At 40.5% G+C, this 12,050-nt stretch overlaps 1 long non-coding RNA gene across 1 annotated transcript; it reads right to left on the bottom strand.

The window, feature by feature from the left end:
* Positions 1–7: 7 nt before the first annotated feature.
* On the bottom strand, positions 8–4,510 carry LOC131883626 (uncharacterized). Its single transcript, XR_009373628.1, has 2 exons — positions 4,350–4,510; positions 8–3,701 (listed from the first exon to the last, which is right to left on the bottom strand). It is a non-coding gene; the product is annotated as an uncharacterized LOC131883626 (long non-coding RNA).
* Between the last annotated feature and the right edge of the window lie 7,540 nt (positions 4,511–12,050).

The following is a 12,050-nucleotide window of genomic DNA, read 5'->3' on the forward strand; positions in this document are numbered from 1 at the left end:
CGTGGCGAGTTTGTTTCCCATCCAATTTCATTGCCATTTAGGGGAAATCCTCGGGAGTCAAGAAAACTTTGCGTTGCCTGTTTTTCAGTCTTCAGCACACTGAACAATTGATTTGGACTTGGAATTAAATGTTGGTAATAGAACTGGAAGTGATTCGGTGGCAGCAGTAGTAGCAGTAGTAGTAGTAGTAGTAGTAGAAGGAAATGGTAAGAGTTGTGGAGGTGGTGATGGTTCTGGTAGTAGCAGTTTTGGAGGTAAGTAGTAGAGGTAGCTTCAGTACTATTTACATTATAAATCAAGTTTGTTTTCTATCTTCTTGAATATGCCAGGCATCATCTGACAAATTTCTTAACGGAAATTTATAAAGGTCCAATTGACGTCGTGCATCCAGAAAATAGACACCACCCACCCCATCATATCATGAGGTCCACTAAGGGTTAAGTGAATTCGCCCTGGCCTTAGGAAGATGTAGAAGTTACCCATTGACAAGGGAGCTGGTTTTCTTGCTCAAAGGTATGGAGGTGCGTGTTTAAAGTTTGAATCAGGACTTGGGAGACTTACAAATTTTGATGGTTGATGTAGAAGAAATTTTAGTTTTCTATCTTCATGTTGGATTGGTGGTGATGGTTGTAGTGGTAATGGTAGAGCAGATGAAAGTGGCAACAACTATACGTTTTGAGAATAGACGGGCATGAAGACTCACAAGGATAAAAGCAATTTTTGGCCATATGCCCCAAACTGTAACGGATCCTTCCGTCTGAAAGATTGCTCGTTACTTGATGGCCCACTCTCGCTACGTGGAGTGGGAATAAATTTCTACTGAGACTTGATTTTGGAAGTAGAAAAAGGTAGAGTTCACTTGAAAGCGTGCAAGAACATTCAAGTAACAAAGGTACGATTGGGCTAAGCTAATAAAAATTGGACGATGGAGGATGGATGAACAATCCAAGGGAATATACAACTGAAACTGTATAGCTTCAGACGATCATTGGAAACAAAAGCCGATATTCCATTAAAGGAAATCAATCAAAGTCGGAGTTTTTCACTTGCCTAAAACAGACGGATCGGATCGTCTATGCTTGCTCTGCTTCTTATATCTTCCAAGGGCTCGGTTAATAGCTCAATGCTCGTCGTGACAACCTAGTTCCGAAATATGAACTAGTAAATATGATTTATATCTTGATGTTCCCACCAGTGCCAACATATTCATATCCTTCCCACTCTGCCAAGAGCTTTTAGGTATCTTGTCAAGTACGATAGAGTGAACCACCATATCCAAGAAAGGGCACGTCCATGACACAAGGTCTTTTAATTGGTGCTCAAAAGTAGTTTGATGATAGAAAAGGTGAGCAAAACAAGTACGAGAACCAATTAACGCCTTTAAATACACAAAACAGCAATCCCACCCTCCCAAAACAGCAGGACTAAGAGAGTATTTAAGATGGCCAAGGACATGCACTAATTTGACGATGTTTAACTAGTAATATTAGTCGTGGACGAAGGCCGAAGGTGTCACGGTCTCCAATAAATGTAAAGAGTAGCAGAACCAGCAATCATGGACTGAAGGGTGCAATAGCAATAAATGTTACCAACGAAAACTTGAAACAGGTCAGTAGTAAGGTAGCACTACTCCAAACAAAGGAATCTGCAGATATAGCTGCATTTACACAAGTACTGCAACATCATTATCTGTATAATAACAATAGCTTTATATCTTCTTGGATGTTGTTGTTGATGGTCAGAGCATAATGTGCAGTAGAAGTAATGTAATAATGGTAGTAGTAGTAGTGGTAAGTAGTAAGTAGTAGTAGTAAGTAGTAGTAACAGTAGTAAATGTAATAGTAATGGCGATAGTAGCAATAGGAGGTGGTGTAAGAATTGAGCCACAAGAACCATACACGAACTCTGAGTAATGTTGCGGTCGCTATGGTATCAACAGTGGCGGTGAGTAAAACTAATCGGTATACTTTCGACGGTTAGTAACATTTGATTGAATATAACAATATGTAATATGAGGAGCAGACTGAAGCATTTCAATGGGATTTGTATCTTCTTTTTAGAACAAACGCTCTACGATGTGTGCGAGCGATTTGTCACGACAAAAATGACCCACATTCCAATCAAAACATGCTGAGTTGTAGAGAAGAGTTACTTTAAAATATTACAAAATACAAAAGCATCAAAGGTTCAGAGGAGGCAGTGCTAGGTATTTCTGCCTTGAGAACAGATCACCTCAAGGCTGTAAAGACACATACAAGATGTGATGGTAGAAAGGAGGCTGAGGGTAGAGTAACATTGAAAGGCAAACTTCGAAACTAGGCAAGTGGACAAAATATTTGACAGGTACGTTTAAATTGAGCCTGGTTATGACTCGACGTCTGAACTCTGTTAGCACCCATTCCCACACAAAAAGCAACAACCTTGTTCTGATAAAAATCAAATGCACTGAAATTATTTTGAAGCACTCGTGTCTCAAGTGCAAGCAAGCCAGAGATAGCATAAATCACCTTATTGTCCGTCCACGTGCCAAATTTTCAGCATCAAAGCTAAGACAAGATATTAATGAACAATCTAGGATTTTAGAGGTGATTTGTGAAGCTGGGCTAAGAAAGTGTTTCCCATGGTACAGGCAGAGAGGGTCAGAAATATGTTCAAACACAGACTATTTAGTGTCCCAGAAAAGAATATGTATAAATGCGGTGTATGTGTCACCGGTTGCTTGAACCTTTTGAGTGGAACTAATATAGTAATAGTAGTGGTAGAAATGGAGGTAGTTGAAAATAGTTTGCTGTTGATGAAGTTGTAGCAGCAGTTACACCGGAGGTAGCAATAATGCTAAAAGTACATACTGTTAAGTCCACTCGATAGAAATCGGAAAGACAGGGCAAGAACAAATGAAAACTGGCTACACAAAGCGTCAAGAAACGCAAATATTGTTAAGTACCGTAACATATACACCCTTTCAGTTATTTCGTCACCCGCTTCTTTCGAGCGGATGGTAGAGGTTTTTGCATAGCGATACCAACAAGTTAAGGGCAAAAATAAAATACCTTGTGTCAAAAACTAGGTTGCGACGACTACGAGCAGCAGTTTCAATGGTTTAGTAGGGCTAAATTGAGAAGAGGAGTAAACGAAGAAGTAGATGGAGGTTCAGCAGCAATGAAGAGGTCATGCCTCTTAAAATTGTGATTCTAACTTGAATGGCGATGGAGCAGTGGTATGACGAAGTTTGGAGTAGTGAACCCGAAGAAGCTTGGATGTCGGCTCATTTGCTGTTTGTCATAATTGTGGTCGCTTAGCAGGTTGAACTGTTCAGTAGTCGCTACATGAGATTTCTATCTTCAGGTTTATAGACAACTAGCCACAAAACGCGTCGTTTAACGTGGCTTCAAAACAACCTAAACCCCAAGAACTGCAATGAAACTGCAAAAAGAAACAAGGAACAAGCCTAGGAGGCATTGTTTCTTCCTATCTACAAGATTGTTTGTGTCAATGGCCCCATAAACCCAAATATTTTCATTTACTTGTTGATGGTAATGTCTTAACGAAAGGATGCGAATATAGTGCTTACGGGCCCCTAGGTCAACTGGTCGGAGGTCGAGTGGCAGCGGTTGTCAACTAAGTTTATGCTCCATCACGAACACGAGTTTGCCATTATCCAAGATGTCGTCATACGAGCTTGGAGACAGTGAGGGGGAACGCTGAAATGGAAACATGTCGAGATAACAAAACCATTGTCATGGACAGTACTGGGTTCCATGTTATGTAAAACTCACTTTTCATTTTGAAAGAGATGTGTCATTTTATCTACTGAGACAACTTGATTGGCTATTTCTTCGCTCGATTTCATACACGGAAAACCTTGAGAAACGTTCCCTCTCGAAGAGTTAATGCGAACAATACTGCTTTTAAGCTTAACCTTCTAGATCGAAACTGAATGGCCTGATAGCGGATTGAACAATCCCCTCCCTGTTGAAGGGATCTGATCTCGCTGGACTAAATATATCTTGTAGGAAAGAGTCGAAGGTCAACAGAGGGACGTTGAGGCCATCCAGTCGAGTGCAAAAATGTACATTTCTTTGGCTCATTGCAAGAACCTGCTTCGAATTACATATAAAAGAACGTCTACATGATCTCGTAGTAAGCTAAAAGGAAACGGAAAACTAAGAGAAGAGCTAGAAGCTTCACCTTGCAGAAATGGCGTCTTCTCAGAAAAAGCTCGTGACGTCATCGCTTCATAGAAGGCAAGGCAGGACATTACGTTTCTTTCAACATCCTCAAACCATCTCTTCATAAGTGATGGTACGTGTCTGGCATGGCAGACAACCAAATAAAGCGAATTTACTTACCTATGATCTAGATGGACACTCATTTTCCAGGATTTGGCCACGAAGGACAATTGCGCCAATCTCAGTATCTACGTGTCACCTCACATGCGCTGCCACTCGACTGACGCCAGATTAGGGCGACGTCAGCATTTTATACATCAAAAATTCCTCCACCTCGATATAGAAGTAGATCCAGAAAGCTCCTACCAGAAGTGTTCTAAATGAGCCCGGTCCTCCCAGGAAAAGACACTGTAGCCGATTTAATATTATAATAGTTTTCTGACTTGGCATACCATGTTACACATTTCTTTGTCCTTGTTACTTATATTGAGGTCTTCTCCATGATCTAGCTTAAAATAGGAACATGGTAAAATTATGGAATTAAATAGAGAGGTAATCCTTCGGGAGGTCTTCCACGCTATGGCCCTTTTCATTCTCCTCTCGTTCCGGACAAACAAACGGATAAATGCAAGAATACGCTCCTTATAAGATTCTTGTTGGGCTTTTCATCATCATTTTTCACCATTAGATTTTGCAAAAAAAACTTATGGCGATTTGAAGGAAAGTGAGATTTTGAAAGTTAATCACTGAAGAATTGTGAAGAGTAGATGGCTTATCCATTGAGTCACAGTACTTGGGCAAAAAAAAGTTCATTTGATAAGCCCTTGATACAACTTGACATCTTAGAGTGTATTCTCTAATGCTGGGGTAAGTCCAACAATTGTCAAAAGACTCGCGGAGTCCAGACTCGAGTCTGGCAAAGAACTCAAGTCTTTTACTAGAGTCATCTTCAGCAAAAAGACTTGTCTTGCGAAATTTTAAGAAAAATAGAAAAAAAGATTCTTGACGAGTTGGGACCTGAATATTTTCTAAAAGACTCAAGCTAAAAAAACTAAAATAAAAAAAAAAATATTTTCCCACCCCTAATAATAAGCAATTTTAGCACAAAAGGATTTTTTCATTGGGTTCTCCAATATTGCTTCTAAATGCACGATGATGAAGAATAGTGCTATTGACATTTGTGCTATCTTATATTGGTTTCTCATTGTAAAGTTGTTTCTGATGTTGAGCACCTCATTCACTTTTCTTCTTCCATCGATATTTTCCTTACTTGCTATTTATAACCTTAACCTTCAAGGAGACCTTTATGGGGACGTTTAGGCAAGCTCTGGCAGGTTCGTTTGTTTGCTGGTACCAATGTCAGTGATGCAAATTTGGGGCTTCAAACACGTTTTTGAGAAGCTGACCCTTCTTTCACATTGCTATATGAGGAAAGGTCAGCTTCGCTAAAACCAGTTTGAAACGCCAATTTTGCATTACTGGCATTGGTAGGCAAGTTCTTTTTGCCGGTACCAGCGCTTGCCTAAATGTCCGAATAGAAGGCAATTTAAATTATTAAAAACTTTGAATCGTTTTGTAGCGCCATTACAGCCCTGAATTTGACTTGGGTCAGGTTTCTATGACCAATGCCGTGGTCTAGATAGAGCCATAGATCATAAAACGACTAGATCTCGCATTGGCCCGACATCAGTGCAGAGGAAAATGGATTTTGGGTCAGCGGATCTTTACATCAAAAAAGAAAAGGGTGACTACATGATCAAAAGCAACGACCTACAATCGCCGAGTCTTCAACGAATGCAGTCAGTGACAAACACGCGCAGAATCCGGGCACGCCGGCCAATGAAAAAGCTTGAGTCACTAGACACCAAAAGTTATGTTCCAGCTGATTAGGGCATGTGTCCGGATTTTTCTCCGCGCTGTACGAGGTCTTGACATTATATGGTCTGTGGATATAGCCCAACGCTGAAACTCCCAGTTCCGCCTCTTCAGAACAACCTTCTTTCAGGGTTCAAATCTATCATACTTCGGATTATATACTGGCAATTTGGCAAAGAATAAATAAAATGGATTAAAGCCTAAACAAAATTTAAATAAAATAAGTATATGAACTCATTAAATTAATGGGTCAGATTGTTAAAAAAGAAAGAAAACCAGAAAATAGAAATCGTAATTATATCTCAAGTGCCCCTGAAGTAGGAAAGTAGTTCCCGAAAGTTCACCCCAACCGGGCTGGGCAGAAGTTCAACGTTAGTGTTTCCATCTTTTGTCCTTTCGAAGAACGTTTTGAGCGAAATGTGAGAGTATATTGGACTAAACTTGTGAATATAGGTTGGGTTGAAAAACATTGTTTGTCTTCCGTTGAGTTAGGATTCGTTCGTCCATTAATAAACTATTTCACAATCGAATCTTAGCAAATATAGCCGAGAAAAACAACTCCATAACCGTTACCTTTTATAAACAGTAACACAATACTGTTACCAAAACGGGTACTTTTTAAGGAAGAAAGATGCCTTACAACTTTTTTTTTTAAATGTGCTATTTTTAACTTTTTTATTTAAATATTAATAATGTTTTTATTTCGACTCTTAGTCATGTCTTCGTGTGAAAGATGGTGTATAAACGTTATACAGACATCATAACAAGAAAAATGTCAATGGTAGGGCATTAAAATAGTTGGCTAAAACTTGATATCACAGTGAATATGACTAGAATTGGTTCAGTGCACATGAAAAAAGTGAAGAGGGTGAGAGCAAACAGTACAAACACAATTAGGTAAAGGTGACAGAAGATATTCTGGTTATTGCAGAGAAGAGGATGGGCCAGGTGGAACAGATCTTTGGTCAACTCCCGTCGTTTTGGCCTGGAGTCGGACAAAGGTGCGTGATCGCCATTACTCCGAAAGGATATCTGGCCAAGGACAATAAGGTGTTAGTAAGATAATAGTAAGGTTGGCAGGAAGGACAACTTGTGTCCGGACATCATCTCCGGAAGGGTCAGGTACCCAACACTGTAGGACACTAAACTGGCCAGCCCAATGATGAGGGGCTCGATTTCGCAAAGAAAATGCGTCCATACGGTCCATGCATTGTTGGCATATTGGGGCACGCACAGGTATCATTTGAGGAGTTTGGTGAAGGTGGCATCAGTGTATTTGAGGTGAAGGCCGTAGAGGAAAATTGGATTGATCCATGTCCGGAAGCTTTGAAGCATTGTTGGACGGGGAAGATTCTTGATGGGACTTTTGCAAATGTATCCAATCCTGGCCCTGGCTTTGACTATTGATGATTCGAGATGGTTGGTGAAGGACAGTTGAGTTGAGATTGTGAAACCGACATAATTAATATTATTGACGATTTCAATCGGGCTATTGTTAGTATGGAAGGAGGTGGAAGGCAGACGACCTTTATGGAAAACCATGGCCTTCGTCATGATGCTGTTAACTTGAAGGCCGTTCTTTTGGCAATAACGGTGGAGTTAATTGATGGCATTTTGCAATTCCACGGCTGAATTAGCCAAGAGAACCAGGTCGTCTGCATATTGAACATATTGTACCGGAAAATGGTTAATTGTGGGGTCTTGGTGTGTGAGGGCTTCTGGCAGGTCGGATGTTGAAATAGCTATCCTATCTTTCCCTCGCATCTATCTCTATCTGTGCATATCTATGCTCTAAGGTGTCTTTCCCTTTTTCCGTTTCCTAAAATAATGTGTGTAAGAGCTCTGAAGAATACCGACGTCTTTGAACCGAATCCAATTAATTCAATATCGGATACTTAGAAATTGGAAAGGATTGGCGATGATGGATCCCCTTGAAGGAAGACCAATAGAAATGAAGCAGCAGGGGAGATGTCCCCACCAGATTTTTTTTGCTTTGGTTTGGTTTTTCACGGGCTTTTCTAGCAGCTACAGGGAATGTAATCCCCAGTACTATTGAAAGGAAAGGTTATAATTCGTCTATTTATTACCTTTCAATCTTTATGTGATATTTGATCTACTATAGAATTTGAGTTGGCAGACCGAGCTAGTCCCCCGTCTACTTCAGTCCCGTCTTTTGTTGAGAGCAGTCGCAACATTTTGTTGTTCCTGATCTTTTCAAACCGCCGGTCTGAGTGTGTCTCTAGTAGTTTAGTCTTATATCTTTTATTTCTATGTTCATGTCGTATTTCAATTTTTTCGTCTGTCAAAATTTTTATCCCAATTCTAGGTTATTCCATGTATTTTTGGCTTAAGGAGGTGTTCATTTTGTTTTTATTGTTTAGTCTGTTCATTTTATGTACTTGTAAATGTAGTCAATTTTTCTTGTTGTTTACAATCAGTTTTTTTTTTTTTTTTTTTTTTTTTTTGCGGACTTCCTTAGACTCGTTTAGTTCCTATTTTCAATATAAAAATGGGTTCTAGAACCTTCGTTTGTTCTATTCCATTCCATTGATGTTGCTTGTTCCTGCAGTCGAGTTGGTGTTTGTTGGCCAAGAGTAGGTCATCGTAGTCGACCAACTCTAATTTTTTCACCTCTGTTGTTAGCCCCAACCTAGCGAAATCACCCACTCTCTTCTTCTTGTCTGTCCCCAGGGAGTACGTTCCTCCTTAGTTTCCTAACATAGCCGTGGTGGTTGTTTACCTACTCTACAGCTGGTTGTCATTCACACGCGCTGGTTTCTCTCTTTGGCTCTCTTGGCTCTGTCTTCTTCTTCTTCTGCTACTTTTTCATCTTTTATTTTCCTCTCGCTCATTTCTAACGGTTTTTCTCTTGAAACTGAAGGAAGCCTCAAGAATATTTTTCCATATTTGGTTCAGGTCTCAAGTATTTTCAATTAGGACTCCTTAAATAGCCTTGCTTTCAATAACCATGGAAGCTTAGCTTTGTTGAAGGGACTTTCTGAAGGGGATAGGAACTGTCTTGAGCTGGTTTTGGATGGGAAAACTTCGTCCTCTATCAATAAGCCTTTCATTATGGAAGATTTAATAGCTTGGGTTGGTCACACCCAGCACTACCTGACTGTGGGATGAACCAGTCAAGTGTAGGCAAAAGGGAAACAGGCACTGACACTCTTGATTTCATTCAAACGCCCCTTGTAGTCAAAGAGGTTATAGAGGTCAAAGAGAGCATAGTAGAGAATGCTTTCAAATTTTGCGATGTCCATAAACGACAGAGATGCAAAAAGGCAGGCAAAGGGTAAACTGGCTCACCCAGAATGGTGTCCCAAACTTAGAGAGTTTGGCCTTCTCAAATTCAATGAGAAGGGTTGTTCCAAGCAGGGTTGTGGCTATTTCCACCCATTTATGTGCATAAGATCTTTAAGACACAAGGTATGCCTCAATTTCAAATGCACAAAGGCCCATCTCAGGGGCACTAGGAGGAAGAGACAGCAGTTGTCTCAACCTCATTGTCAAGTTTCTCAAACCCCACCCCTTTCCTCTCTTCTCCTCCCCTTTTACCCTCTCCTCAAAGGTTCTCTTATCCTCCGCCTACGATTAATTTTGTCCAAAAACAGGATTCTTTAAGGTTAGAGAGCCTAGTCAAAGATTTGATAGCTCTACATAGTCCATCGAAGGGCTATCTGCCCATAAAAGGGCTTTGTTTGAATGTGCATTGTCTTATTTTCAAAAAAGATAGCACAAAGATCAAGGTTCTTGAGGAACTAGCTTTAGATAGGCAGGTCTCGTTCATTTCGATGACAGAAGCTTGGCTTCAACCAGGGGTCTTAGATGAAGAGGTAGCAATGGCTGGTTTCAATTTAGTTCGATGTTATAGAGTACGCCCTGACAATCCCATTTTTCCGCATGGGGGCGTATGTCTATATGTTAGAAATGACCTGCGTATTAGTCATGTAAAAATGTTGAATGGAGAAGTAGAGGATTTGCCACTTGAAAGTACACCTTGGAGGATGTTTCAAATGGCGGGTCTGAAAAATAAGCTGAATAGGGATAGCTTGAGGAAGTCTGTCTTCCATTGGAAAATAGTAACTTTTTAAACATGAATTAAGCCCAAAAATGAACAGTGACACAATTCCAGCTTACTATCTTCTAATAGCCCCGGTCTTGCTTTATTCATTACGAAATACCATTTTGCTTCCCTCTTCCATTTTTCTAAATTAATAGATTTGGGCACCGTGTGTAGGTTATAAAGTTGTCGGTTTGAAAATGCAAACCGCACGCACGTGTATACGCGGAGGGTGTCTAATGCTGGCAAGAGATGGCTCGGAGCCACTTGACGGCCAGGTCGGGATCGCTTGGGAATCGGTGAAAGGACAATCCAGAGGAGGATGAACCATTAGCCGGGCTGGAAAGGGTCGCAGCCGAGCCTAATGCAGCCGCAGTTCCAAGGCTACTATAGACTGAGCGGCACCCTGGAGCGCAGAATGTCACACCCATTTCGCTCAAAGCGTTATCAATGCTTGACGGGCGGGTGGGGATCGACGTAGTGCCAAACGTAGAGAAGGGTAACTTGTGTTTCGAAAGAATAAACATAACTTCATTTGTAAATGTAGTTTTGCTACAAATTCAAGCCTTTTGAAAGCATAAAATGCCAAAACAAAAGAATACACTTGTCTTGAATTTGAATAATTAAAAGCAACTTCAAACAGACCTTCTATCTACCAAAATGTGTTCAACGCAAAGTCTCAAGATGCTTGCTTGGAGTGGCTTTTTTTGAGTCAAGCCCTCTGGTCTCTACTGCTTCCTTAAACCCGTTCCTAGGCACCAGTGTGTCGGGCTAATTGACTTTTCTTGCGTTACTTAGGTCGTTAGAATATTACTTTGATTGATTACAAGTTGGAAAAAGCACGTTTGATAGATCTTACATAATTTTATAACCAAATAATTCTGGATAAAGCAAGATCAAATCACACAAAAGTCATGGGAACCATGGTTAAACTATTCATTTGCCTCTAAATACTTGTAATAAATACTATAACTTGTTTTGTTTGTTTTTTACAAAGGCAGATGGTAGCTCTCCTGCTTGGCCTGCCATCTAATTTTGGGTGTCCCAATTGAGGAATAGTCCAACTTGGTTGTCACAGCCAACATTAATTATTTCCTCACCCTTGGGAATGACCGCAAGTTCGCCCATTTAAGCTGCTCCAGGAGCAAATCATGCTGAAAGTCATATACCGCAAAGATACTTGAGCTTGGCTAGCCTGGGATCAAACCAGGGCTCACACATTGGAAAGCAGATGCTCTACCAATAAGGTACTGCAGTTGGCCTCAATATAGGTATATGACTGTTTAACAAATCATTTTGACAGAAATCATAAGTTACATATCCAATCATTCTGACTAGTCTCATTCAACATCTATCTTAACTTTTGTGCATAGCACTCAATTTGTACAAAGGGAGTACCAAACAAAGCGAGATTAACGTATTTTCTCAAAAACTGCAAGTGATATTGAAAAACTTTATTAATATTACTTTTCAACGTAATTGCCCTGGATAGCAATACACTTTTGCATCCTTTTCATCCAGCTGTCAAAGACGTGTTGTAGCCCTCTATGGCAGAGTTGTTGAAGTACACCCTCCACAGCAACCTTGAGCCCAATTTCAGTGGCATAGCTGTCTCCAGAGAGCTTAGACTTGAGCTGTGGGAACAGCCTGAAGTCACAGGGTGTGAGGTCAGGGCTGTAAGGGGCATGGGGCAACACATTGACCTTTCTCTTGGCAAAGAACTCCATGATGGCCTTGGAGGTGTGAGGTCTGGCATTGTCCTGGTGAAGGATCCACCCAGCCTCCAACTTTACTGGCTTTTTCTTCCTAAGATGGTCCAAAAACTTGGAGATGACTTTAATGTAGTAGACCAAGTTGATGGTTTGGTCTATGAGCAACCAAGCTCGTATATCATGCCCTTGATGTCAAAGAAGGCAATCAGCATTAACTTTTTGGTCAAATTT

This window comes from Tigriopus californicus, chromosome 7 (genome assembly GCF_007210705.1).
Source record: "Tigriopus californicus strain San Diego chromosome 7, Tcal_SD_v2.1, whole genome shotgun sequence".
Classification (NCBI taxonomy): Eukaryota; Metazoa; Arthropoda; class Copepoda; order Harpacticoida; family Harpacticidae; genus Tigriopus; species Tigriopus californicus.